Consider the following 13261-nt stretch of genomic DNA (forward strand, 5'->3'; position numbering starts at 1 on the left):
ACAAAAAGCAACATAATTCGCTTATCTGTAGATAGATAATATTCGAGCGCTAACTAAATATTATCCATTCATATCCATGGAAACACCAATCGTATAATGGCCATTATTTAATTCAACAGATACTCCTTTTTGTACATAAATATTACATGAACTCTATGAAACGTAGCAACAAAACGATATGATGCTGGCGCTGCTGCTGCTGCTGCTGCTGCTCATTCCTAGTCTCATCTTGTTATTATGATTTTCTTTTAAACATTTATTTGTTAGAATGAATAAAAGGTAAAGAGATGAATGATAGATGAATGGAACGAGCTGGATTCTTTTTTGAAAGTAAACATTGGAAAATTAATTTAATTGGGAGATAAGTACAGCATTCAAGCCTTTGAATGGTATACTAAATTTCATTACATGAATAGCATAATTACTTGCAGATGGAGTGGGTTGTTTTTCAATTTATTTATTACTCCATTCCCCTGTCAAGCGGAGCAAGGATGTGGATTTCTTTTATCAAATTCAAATTTATAAACATAGCTAACGCCGACCCGTACGAAACACCTAATCGTATCAAAAGCCTTTACTGTGAAACTCTTCATTTCTCTTACTTCATTTTCTTCTCTGCTGAAAAACTATTCTCCCTTTAAAATCACTTACATTATCTTTCTTTGCCTTGTTAGCATATACAAATAAATTGCCGGAGGCAATGAAGACAGCCCCGTACGAAGTCAACTTTCATAAATTCCTATTTAAACAGCTATATACCGCTATATTTACCTATATTTTCCTATAAATAAACATTTCACAGATGAATATGCTATTATATAGCTCTATATGCCTGTATATAGCTCAATATAGGTGAATATAGATATATATAGATGTCCATATATGGAATGCCTGAAACACCCCACACACAAAACAAATTATTTCCATGTTAACAGAAACACTCTAAGTACCATTTTTCCCAATATATATCACTTTTATTAAAATCCAATATTGGCACCGGCAGCCATTTTGTTAGGAGACCGGAAATTTTACCGACGCTTTACATTCGTTAATACCTTTCAAACAAAAAAAAATTCATGAAATTCGGTCAAAATTTACTCGAGATATTGACAAAATACTCCACGTTCACTGTACGGCCGAGTAGCCAGATAAGAGCTCACTCCAAGAGACCTAGCTCACGCTCTGGAGAACATAATTTCAAAAACTTTTTTTTCCCTGATTGGTACGGTCAATACCTATCTAATAAAGCTAACACAGACGAAATATGTTGAAATGTGGTCGACCTACAAGCAAAAACTGCTTGCCGCCCTGTACCTAGTTCACACCAAGGGGTCTAACTCACGAGTCGGTCATCTAATTTTCATAAACTTTTTTTTTGTCGATCGGTATTGTAAATATCTTTCATTCGATGTATCATTTACGAGTATAGCGTTTAAATGTACGGAGATATCTTCGAAAAACCGTAAAGCACTTATTGGGCCACAGCTCGGGAGGGGTCGATCCAAAATCACTCATCTTCGAACTTAGCCTGTCTTTTGACATTACCAAACGGGGAAAAAAAGAATTTTCAAAATCGGATGCGTTTTACTGAAGTTATCGTGCAGACAGACAGACGGACAGACGGACAGACAGACGGACATTTTTTTTTTCGCGGATTTGGCATCTCTAGACAACCACAATAGGTTTCCCCTTACTCAGGGAGTCCAATTCGACGTGTTACGGACGTATGCGTAAACGCATAAGACCCCAGTACTTCGTACGGGTCTAAACAAACGAATGATAGCAATAAATTATATCGAGCAATATTCAGCGATCAGCTATTTAAGATAGATGCTTTTGGATTGCGTTTTTTCCTCCCATCAAAACGTTTTGAGATGAGCGATTCAACAACCGAATATATTTCGTTGCTGTATTGTTCATCGTTAATTTCTGTCTGGTTTATAGGACTACAAGAAAATTAAGAACGATATTTTCGAAGCGAGATTGTTCGTATAAGATGTAGAAGTAATCAAATTTGGAAATGGTGTTCCCTTTTCATGACAAAATTGATATTAATGAAACTAAAAGCGGATGTTTCAGAAACTGAACAGAGACTGCGAACGTTAATCTGGGTGAGGCCGTATCAGGCAAATGGGACAGTTTGATGCTATAATTGAGAGCAAGATAGTTATAAAAGCAAGAAATTGTATTTTCACAAGTTAGGAGAATTCAAGATCGGATTTTGTAGTGAATGCCACCCCACTTTTTGTATTATGAGGAGATTCGTTTGAACAAGTGTTAAATGTCAACTTTGACTTCGACTTGTGCTATTGTGCACTGTGTCTCCCATTGGCTGAAAAAACCGGTAGTATCCCGTATACTTTCACTTACAAAATAAATCACTGAGGGCTCGTCTACTATTCTAATACTTAGTCTTAAATCTTGATACCATGGACAGGCTACCATGATTTTAGTGATGAAGTGGTAAAGAAACAAAGGATCATTAGATCGAAATTTTGAAGATAAAACTTTCAATTTGTTGATCAACTACAGAAAGCTGATAGTCAATGTTGATTCGTCCGACGAAATGACTTGGAAATCTTCAAAAAGCTGATTTTCCAGACTTTGATTCGATTGAAGAAACGCTCTGAGCCTCTCCTTCACCTACACAAAAAGAACTCTTCGCTGTGATTGGATGTCTGATTTTTCAGATTGGCGATTCGGTGTAATTGATATGGACATCCACAAAAAAAAAAATCGAATAGAACGTATCTCGCTCGAGCTCAGGCATTCATATGATCAATGTGTTCATTCACTGTGTATGGGGGTATGGAAAGATATTCGCAGTGCATGCCGCATGTTACGAAACATAGCTTGTGGCAAAGTGTGTATTTTCAAACCAATATCAACATTACCATCAACCTACTATTTAGACCGAAATCACATATCCAGTGTGTGTTCTTACAAAAAAAAATCCAATTGACGAACTGTTACCCACAAATACCACCTAAAACACACTCATGTATGCAATGTGTTTAAAAATTAACTGGGAAATTTGTTTACCGAAATTTGTATGCCTACAGCCAGAAATCGATATTTTTAATCAAAGCTTAATAAAAGACAACAAATTTTTCTGAGTAATTAGTGCCATTTTTGATTAAAATGATTTTGAATGCAACTGAGTCAGATGTGTTGTTCTCAATTCAGGTCACATGCCAAGTTTGACAATCACATCGTGTGCCTAAATAACTATTTTTGCCACAAAGTAATAATTACTGGTACGCCACAGCACATGAGAAAGCCAGCACATGAAAAGTGAACACATCCTAATCCCGCTCTCATAGAGAGGTAAACTTCTTAAATAAACGAGCCGTCAGAACAGTCGGAGCGTTCGCTGCGACTGAGCCCCGTACGAACCCGTACATCTATTGCGTACGCGACCCTAGTTCGTCGGTCGCCCTACTCTTACCCTAAACCTACTAACCTAAAATTCTTATGAAATGTGGACGTCTTAAAAATTGCGCATAGCGCAATTACGAAGCCCCGTACGACGTTCCTTTCAACTGTAACCCAAACTTAAAATTTTTTGCAACAATTTAGATTAGCCTATATTTACCTATAAATAAACAATTTACGAATAAATATGCTAGTATATAGCTCAAAAGAACTATCTACACCGTTATATAGCTCAATATAGCTGTATATATTTATAAATAGATATCCATATTTGGGATGCTTGAAACACCCCACACACATAACCAATCACTTCCCACTGATCAGTAACTTTGTAAGTATCATTTTCACCGATTTCTATTGTTTTTTACAAAAATCCAAAATGGCGGCCGACGGCCATTTTGTTAGGAGGTGGAAATTAGTACAGCTGCTTTACATTCAATAATACCTTTCAAACAAAAAAAAAATTCATGAAATTCGGTCAAAGTTTACTCGATATATTAACAAAAAACACCACGTTCACTGTACGGCCGAGTAGCCACATATAAGCTCACTCCAAGAGACCTAGCTCACGCTTCTGTAAACCGAATTCCCTGATTGGTACGGTCAATACCTATCTAATAAAGCAAAATCCGTTCAAATTTGGCCAACCTACAAGCAAAAACGGCTCACCACCCTGTACCTAGTTCACTCCAAGGGGTCTAACTAACGAGTCGATCATCTGATTTCCATAAACTTTTTTTTCGTCGATCGGTATTGTAAATACCTTTTATTTGACGTATCACTTACATGTTTAGCCTTTGAATGGCCGCAGATATCTTCGGAAAACGTTAAATCAGTTATGGGGCCCCAGCTCGGGAGGGGTCGACCCAAAATTGCCCATCTTCGAACTTAGCTTCACTATTTCGACTATATTTCAGAAAAAAATTTTTTTTTTGAAATCGGATTTGATTTACTCAAGATATCGACGTGACAGACAGACGGACGGACAGACAAAATTTTTATTGCGGATTCGTTATCTATGAACATAGCCAAACACTTTGCCCTTACCGTCTGCTTCGAATTCCATCAATTACACACGGCATCGTAATCCTATTAGCCCCTTCGTACTTCGTACGGGGCTAAAAACAAAAAGGGATCAAACCCTGGTCCTCCCACACATCAGCTCATGACAATTGGTGTGAGCTAAATCCTTCTTGTATGAAGTAGAAGTATTTAAGTATGGTTTCCACTCAACAAAACGTACTCCGAGCCGTCGCTCACACGAAGTACTTCTTTGGTAAGTCAAAATCAAGCCTTAACTTCACTCGTAGTAAGAATTAATTTTTTTTTTCTCGAGCTACCAGAAGGTAGACGCGTACCCATGTCTTATTATACTCGTTTGAAAGCTTGTATAATAAGACGCTGTTCACTTTTCCTTGGCGTACCAGCAATGAGTACATATTTTCGAGGTCGTAGGCCGAATGTGACAATACGCATCGTGTGGCTGAAAAAGCATTTATCGCTGTGTTGCATAAAACCTTTTTCTCTATGAAGGCAACGAAAGCTTAACGCATCGTCACAGAGTTGACAAAAACGAATTTTCCCAGCAAAAAAAGCCAAACGAAAATGCTGAGTTTCGTCTGTGAGTGGTGTAAATAACTATCTTTTGTTATCATAGAGGATCACACTTCTACGGCAATTTTACTTTTTACTAGATGAAATAAATTCATTTTTTATTCATGGCATGACTACAGCCGTATAAAAGTTTTATTCATTTGAAAAGTTGATGCATATGTGTCCTACATTTCGATATTATCTTTTTCAATGCCATTATATGCTTTATCGATTCATCGATCCGATAAGCCTTGAACTTAGGAAGAAAACGCTCAACCCCTATTTGAATATGTTGTACAGCACAATGTTGGCTTATTTTAACAAGTGGCACAAAATGTTATGACTTGCTACTTGGAAAATTTCTGGGTAACCTTTCGGTGCTCTAAATGTCTTTTTTAGTGTTGAAGTTTGCCAGCGCTTTTTATGATGGTTCGCTCTGTGTGTGTGTATTAAATTCTGCGTTTTGTACCGTTGTCTTACTCTCGCTTTCGAACACAATTCACCATTTTCGCCAGTGAGACGTGTGATATAATTTTCCATTTGGAAAATGCTTTGCAAAGTTTTCTTGAAAGAGAAACCTTTGCAAATATCTAAAATTCATGTCCAATTTGCAACTTGATATGTAAATTTTCATTTCTTTTTCGGTTATTTACCAATTATAAAGAATATTTCAAATAGTCCGAGTGGAGGTCGTTTCATATTCATGAGACGAAGAAGAAGAAAAAAAATATGAAAGCAATTCAGCTGAATCAAATCTTCACTTCAGATGTAGCATTTGAGAGGGTCATTTGCATGAATAAATTTTTTTTCTCTTTGTATTTTCTTTCGTTTTCGTTCCTTAAAACTTTTTCTTCTTCTCTGCAATAAAACATCGTAAATGTTACTGATAATAAGAAGGTAGCAGACGTTATGGTATATTTAAGACTCAATCAAATGTTTTATTATCTGGAGGTCGAGTGAATAAAAGACACTTTCAATCAGATAAAATTCAATTTCTTTTCGCATCACAATTGCTTTCAGTTTTGATTCGGTTATACGTCTATACGTATTATATGAACCGAGCACGGTTAGCATTAAGCTCGGGCGGAAATGAATTATTTAACACATCAGAGATATGTGTGTGTACCATAAATGAACTAAACTCGTAAAATTAACCGCACATTTTATGAATCAAAAGATAAACATAATAAATGAACTTTTCTCATTTGCCATCTCTAAATAGTTGTGGGTATTATTCTACATTACTTGTCCCTCTGTGCGCTTCGTCTGTTTCCATACTGTAGCTGAATCGCAAGTGCAATTGTGTGTTTAGCTTATGACATGATGTCGTGATTAGATTTTAGCTCAGGTCAAAGAGTTGGAGATATTTTAAACTTATTTAGATTTAGACAACCCACATCAAAAAGATGCACTTAAATCTTATAATCATTTTAACACTTTAATTTCGAAACAGATTTTTACTCTCACATCCAGTTCTAGATGAATATTCTGTGAACTGAAAGTGTCAGGTTTTTTTGTACATTTAATTACAGTGACATAAATTGATGTTCGAACAAAACAATAGATAAAATGAACTTTACTCACTAAGTACCCGGGAAATGAGTCATTACTTCATCGATGTCAATTCGTTCGAACTCATTCCAGGGAGCTTGGTGAGTAATAGTAAATTACTTACCAATGTGGCAAATGATGGAAATGGTACTTCTCTTGTAGCCGAGGTCGGTAAACACACAGAAGTACAATTTCCATCATTTGCCCCATTGCCAAGTAATGTATTTTATTCAAAAACTTGAGGTAAAGTTTAAGCTATGTGAAGAAAAAGTAACTTTACTTCAACTTTACGTTATTGTTTTGAGCTCTGTATTTTGCCATGTGTTGCGTTTGCAGCTCGAGCCGAAGAGTTTGTGGTTATCTCGCTTCGCTCGTTTGATCATATCACATCTAGTGACAAAAGCAACCACATTTCCCAACTTGTTGCATAAATTACTGTTATACCACTGTAATATGTAAAATGATTTTACCTTTTATGCCTTGACATCACTAGTTTAAATTCTTCTCGACATAAGTCTTTGGGCTTTGAATAAAATATACGTGTCGCCCAATCTTTCCACAAATATTCCAATTAGTAGTCTTCGATTCACTTTGAGTTCATAAGTTAGGCCACGGTACCAACGGTTAATTGTAATATTATTACGTTGGATTCAACTTAAATCATATGTTTGCTCACTGACCGTTACTCTAAACTCATACACGTTCACGTACAAAGTTTAATGCCAGTTCGAAAACATGGAGACATATATAGAGCTGGCGAAAGCTGTTGACGAGAAAACCATTTAACAATTTTTGATAAAAGATTCAAATTTGTAGGAAAATGTTTCAAGTTTACTGAATTTTCGGAAAATGTTTGCTGAACTTAAAACTTATTCTGCAATACTCAAACGTTCCGGAAAAGTTGTGAATCGTATACGTGAAATATAAATTCTCGACTTTTTCGTCAAACGATGTGGATGTGTGCGAGTGTTCCGATCTTACTGCTTTCTACATTTGGGTTCTTCAAATGGCTGTTAAATTATTATTTTTTCTGTCTAATATCTGAAGACAACTCAAATTTCATTTCTCTCTTTTCAAAATCGATAATTTCGATTAACTTCATAACACGGACAAGTTTGGTTCCCAAACGTTTTGTAAAGTTTGACAAAAAAAAGTTTGTGAAAATGTAAATTTACAATTCGAAAATCATTCATTATGCTAAATGAATCCGTTTTTTTTTGTCGTATTGTTAGAGCGTCAATGTTGCATTCACTTCTAGCGGAGAACAGCAGAAAAATTAAATGAAAAGAAACCTTAATTGAAACACAATCAATGGCTTCATATAGCAAATTATTACATAAAATTTGGTTTTTCATTTAACTTTACCGACGTGTTCATCACCAGCAGGGACTAGAATTTCCTCGAATCGTAATGTTATTTATTTAAGGATACTAATAAACGACCGATAAATTAATTCAAAACTACCGATAAAAAGTAATAAATGACCGATAAATATGGTACCGATAGAAAATAATAAATGATCGATAGGAAATCCACAAGTACCGATAAAAATATTCAAAATTACCGATAATTTTTTACCGATAAAAAGTACTAAAATACCGATAAGTTGGGATCTTTATCGATCGTTAATCACTCTTTATCGGTAATCTATTATTTTCTATCGATCATTCATTATATTCTATCGGTAGTTCAATATATTCTATCGGTAATTTATTATTTGTTATCGGTAGTCTATTATATTCCATCGGTAATTTATTATTTTTTATCGGTACTTCCGTTTTTTCTACCGGTAGTTTATTATTCTTAATGACCAAATACCGTTCTGTCTCGCCGGGATTTTTTTTTTGTTTATGGGAAATATTCCTCGAAATATTCGGCTCGAAATAAAACCATCTCAATAAAAAATATTTGAGCCAGACAATAATATACTCTTACGGCTCTTACAGCCAAGAAGAAATATTAACAAAAAAAAACAGAAAGGTCACGATCCCACAATAATAGAGGAATGATACGAATGTGGTAATAGTGTGGTGATGGTGAGGCTCCCAGTCTATAATTTTCAACGGCCCTTTATATATTGCTAGAAGGATTGCGCAAGTGACTTATCTCACTCATAAATCTGATTTTATAAGTTATAAGTCAGATGGTCATAAGTCGTAAGTTATAAGTCGACCCCGTACGAAATCATAGGTATACGTCAAAGTTATAAGTCATAAGTTGGTAGGTATGGAAATTCTGGAAAATTCGTGGAAATTTGTGTGAAATCAGAAAAAGTTAGGAAAATTTGTGGAAAATCAGGGAAATCGTGGAAATTTGCAGAAAATGAGGAAAATTGGGAAGATTCGAGGAAAATCAGATAAATTTGTATAAATTTGAGGGAAATCGGGAAAAATCCCTTGACTAAAAGTCAAGAGTCTTACGTCAGAATGGGCGATAATCGGTAACCAATCGGATAAAATCTGATAATTCGTGGAGACCTGATGTGGTGGGTATAAATGGAAAATCAAAAATTTCATGAAAAGTTTGTCACTGAGATAAGTCGAGTATTCAAGAATTTTAAGAATTCTGAGAAATTTTTGGGAATTTTACGGAATTTTGATGAATTTCTAGGAATTTTCATGAATTTCTAGGAATTTTCATGAATTTGACCGCAAGAAACAAGCGAATGAATTGGTTTCATTGTACGTGTAAGGAATCATCATGATCATCGATCATTTATTATTTTCTATCGGTACCATATTTATCGGTCATTTATTACTTTTTATCGGTAGTATTGAATTAATTTATCGGTCGAAAATAATATCCCTTTATTTAATACTAGTAAAACAATACCAACCAAAAGTTTTGAATATTTTCTCTTATTATTTTCCTTTTGTTACGTCTTACCGAACGTCTCACACAATGAAAACATCTGATGGCGATGCTCTTTCATTCTTTGTAAAAATGTTTCAAGCTTTAATTCACCCCGAAGGCTACCAATAAAATATAATTCCGTGTCAAAGGTGAAAACGAACACGCATATTATGTCACAAAGCAACGACTGTTCATCAGTTGTGACAGCATAATATTTTCTAATTTTTGTCAATTTGAAACGTTTAATGGAAGAGGTTGAACGATTTTAATCAGTTTTTTTTGCAAGATATTATTGTTCAGGCTTCTAACACTAAATAATGCATGTCGAAATTTCGAATTAGAAGAATTTGAACGAAAGAACTTAAATTAGTTAGTTGACCGGTACTGGAAAAGTCTGTGAAAATCAGGTCAGTAATTAGGGATAATCACCTTATAAGCTATGATTCACATTATTCATCAACTTTAATAAGGCAACGCTTTTATTCTTAGATTTCAAAAAAAAGGTTCACAATTACAGGCCGCGTTCAAGGAGACATTTGGGAGTAGTAGTGCATTGACGAGACCTGTGTCACAAAATCGCATTTTCCATCAACATTTTTGCGAATTTAATATGGAACGATTGAAATCGGCCAATATACTGAGCAAAATTCATAATTTCCAGAGTCGAAAAATGTGTTGAATGTTTGCTTACGATACGATATTTCAGACGAAAAAATATTAAAATAAAATCAATATGCATTACAATCGTTAGTCAACACACCGACCTGTTGCTCACAAATTGGAAATACTTGTACGAGCATCCGAGCATCAAATAAAAATTCCTATTTCGAGAAAAGGAGGAAAAAAGTATGGCAAAAATGATTGGAATTTCAATTAATTCATAATTATTACGAAGTTGCTGCTACCATTACATAATGTAGACCTTTCGATGCAGACATAATGAGAAAAAAATAATATAGAAAAGGGAAGCACGCAGTGTTTGAATAATAGACTCGCACGTCTATGCTTGTCAAGGAAATCCAGCCCCCAGACACTTCGACATAAAATATATGTGAATAGTGTCTCACCCGTGAGGAAACCTATTCTTTACACGTAAAACTCTACGACTTTCTCTTTAAAAGTAATGCAGATCAATCTGAAACCATAAAATTGAAAAATCTACAAGCAAAATTGATCTCTGATATCTAGTTCTTACAGCACCAGTTTCACTGCATCGATTTTTATCAACTTCTTTTTACTCTGGATTAATACCTTTCGAATCCAAAATTTGAAAATCGATTGAAACTTACTCGACTTCTTTTAAGCATTTAGTGTTTCCGATTTCATTTTCACTTACACTTCCGTAGAATACCTCAAAAAGCCATAAAACGCTTGGGCGGTTGTAGCTCCTAGCTTGAGTAGAACTAATGCAACAACTTCACACATCGATCTACATTTTCGATAACACTTTTTTTTGGAATTGATCAAGATTTGCTAAGGTTATGGTGAGAACAGACAGATTAAAATTGTTCTAATAGTCGTAACATTTTGATCTCCATCATATTTTCCCCAAAAGACAATTCAGTAGTTTTCGCATGTTCTTTCAGAAACTTGAAAGCTTCGAGGGAAACGTAGAACTAGTTTTTCCCTTAGGTGCTTTTGTTTTAATTGTAGGCGTTGTTGAAGACAATTTGATTCCGAACTCTCTATTTTCTGGAATAACTCTTGAAAGAAGAAACCAATCGCATTGAACCGTACGGTGTTGGTGACACTAAAATGGTATTAATTCTGATGATAGTTCCGAAAACGTTGAAGCATTTCCGTGTAGAACGATGATAAGAGAGAAAATATTATAATTTTCCAGAGTCCGGCATCGATTGCCCTAGCGTTGTATTTAGGAACTAGTGGTTGTTTTAATAGCTTATTTCAAATACTATATTTCGGAAGGGCAAGCGTAAAAAAATGACTACTAAATGTCCAGACATTTGAATGAATTCTGTTCCTTTGAAATGACGTGAGTACAGAGGAAAAAGTATAGTGACTAAAGCCACACTATTTCAACGTTTCCAAAATAAAGAAAATCGATTGAAAACTTGAAGTCACGATCGAAGCGAGTGAAAAATTTCGTTTGATCATACTATTACAAGTATTTTCTCTATTTTTCCACAAAAGAACTAGATTCGCTTCCCGTTGTGTACTCACCTGTTATCATCCAAGCATTTTAATTCCTAATTCGTTTCCCGCTTATTTCGCTATTTTTACGATTTTCTAGGATGAGGCGACATAACTACACGGTCAATATCGTCAGGAACGATATTATCGTTTTTTAGACGATAGTATCGTCTAAAAAACGATAGTATCGTTTTTTGGACGATAGTATCGTTTTTTAGACGATAGTATCGTCCAAAAAACGATAGTATCGTTTTTTAGACGATACTATCGTCTAAAAAATGATATTATCGTCCAAAAAAATTTCATCCAGGACGATAATATCGTCTAAAATTATAAATTTTAAAATATTTTCAGGACGATATTATTGTTTTCTTGACGATATTATCGTTTAAAAAAACGATAATATCGTTTTTAAACGATAACATCGTTTTTTTGGACGATACTATCGTTTTTTTTTGATGATACTATCGTCTAAAAAACGATATTATCGTTCAGAAGACGATAATATCGTTTTTTTGACGATAATATCGTCCTGGATGAAAATATCCGCTGGACGATATTATCGTTATTTTCTTTTTCTGAACAAATTTATCGTTATTTTGGACGATATTATCGTCCTGGGCGATACTTTTTGGGACGATAATATCGTTTTTAATTTATTTATTTTTTTAAATTTGAGACGATAATATCGTCCAGGACGATAATATCGTCCAGGACGATAATATCGTTTTTAATTCATTTAAAATTAAAATTCTAGACGATAATATCGTCCTGGGCGATATTATCGTTCTGGATGGTTGTTGAAGACGAAACACAAAATCTTGTAGATAAACACCTTTTTATAGACGGCAAATATATATTAGAAATTGGTTCATTGGGTTCCGTAAATTTAAATTTTATATAGAAAAATTACACAGACTAATTATGAGACGATGCGAGAAAAAAAATTAACTCCTAAGTTCCGACAGCGTTCCGGCGCCCGGCTCGCATTGCGGCCCTCCGCTTCGCTCCGGGGCAATGGGCCGGTTCGCTCGGCGTGTTAAAACGCTTTTTATGTACAATCAAAGTTTGTATTCATTTCGTAAAAAGATGAATTATTTAGGGACGAACTAAAGGCCTTTTTTAAACACTGATGTGTAGGTGATCTCCTCTGACAATTGTTTTACGTTCTTTTGATTTTGGTTCTTGCTGCACCTCTGAGTAAAATTGAGTCCTGGACAATATTACCACCCAAAACTAAACGATAATATCGTCCTGGGCGATATTATCGTTTTTTTAAACGATAGTATCGTCCAGGACGATATTATCGTTTAAGAAAACGATAATATCGCCCAGGACGATATTATCGTTTTGGACGATATTATCGTACAGAAAACGAAAATATCCATTAGATTTTCTAGAACGGTAATATCGTCCAGAAAACGATAATATCGTTTTTTGAACGATAATATCGTTTTTTGAACGATAATATCGACAAGAAAACGATACTATCGTCAAGACAATATTTTAGAATTTTTCAATTTAGACGATATTATCGTACTGGATGAAATTTTTTTGGGCGATAATATCTTTTTTTTGGACGATAGTATCGTCTAAAAAACGATAATATCGATTTTGAGACGATACTATCGTCCAAAAAAACGATAATATCGTTCCTGACGATATTGACGGTGTGGAA

General features: G+C 34.8%; 1 protein-coding gene across 1 annotated transcript in view; it reads left to right on the plus strand.

Moving 5' to 3' along the window:
• Positions 1-13261, plus strand: part of LOC119070122 — a 57680-nt gene that overhangs the window by 4036 nt on the left and 40383 nt on the right. The gene's annotated exons all lie outside the window — the stretch shown is intronic.

Source organism: Bradysia coprophila (assembly GCF_014529535.1).
Source record: "Bradysia coprophila strain Holo2 chromosome X unlocalized genomic scaffold, BU_Bcop_v1 contig_473, whole genome shotgun sequence".
Classification (NCBI taxonomy): Eukaryota; Metazoa; Arthropoda; class Insecta; order Diptera; family Sciaridae; genus Bradysia; species Bradysia coprophila.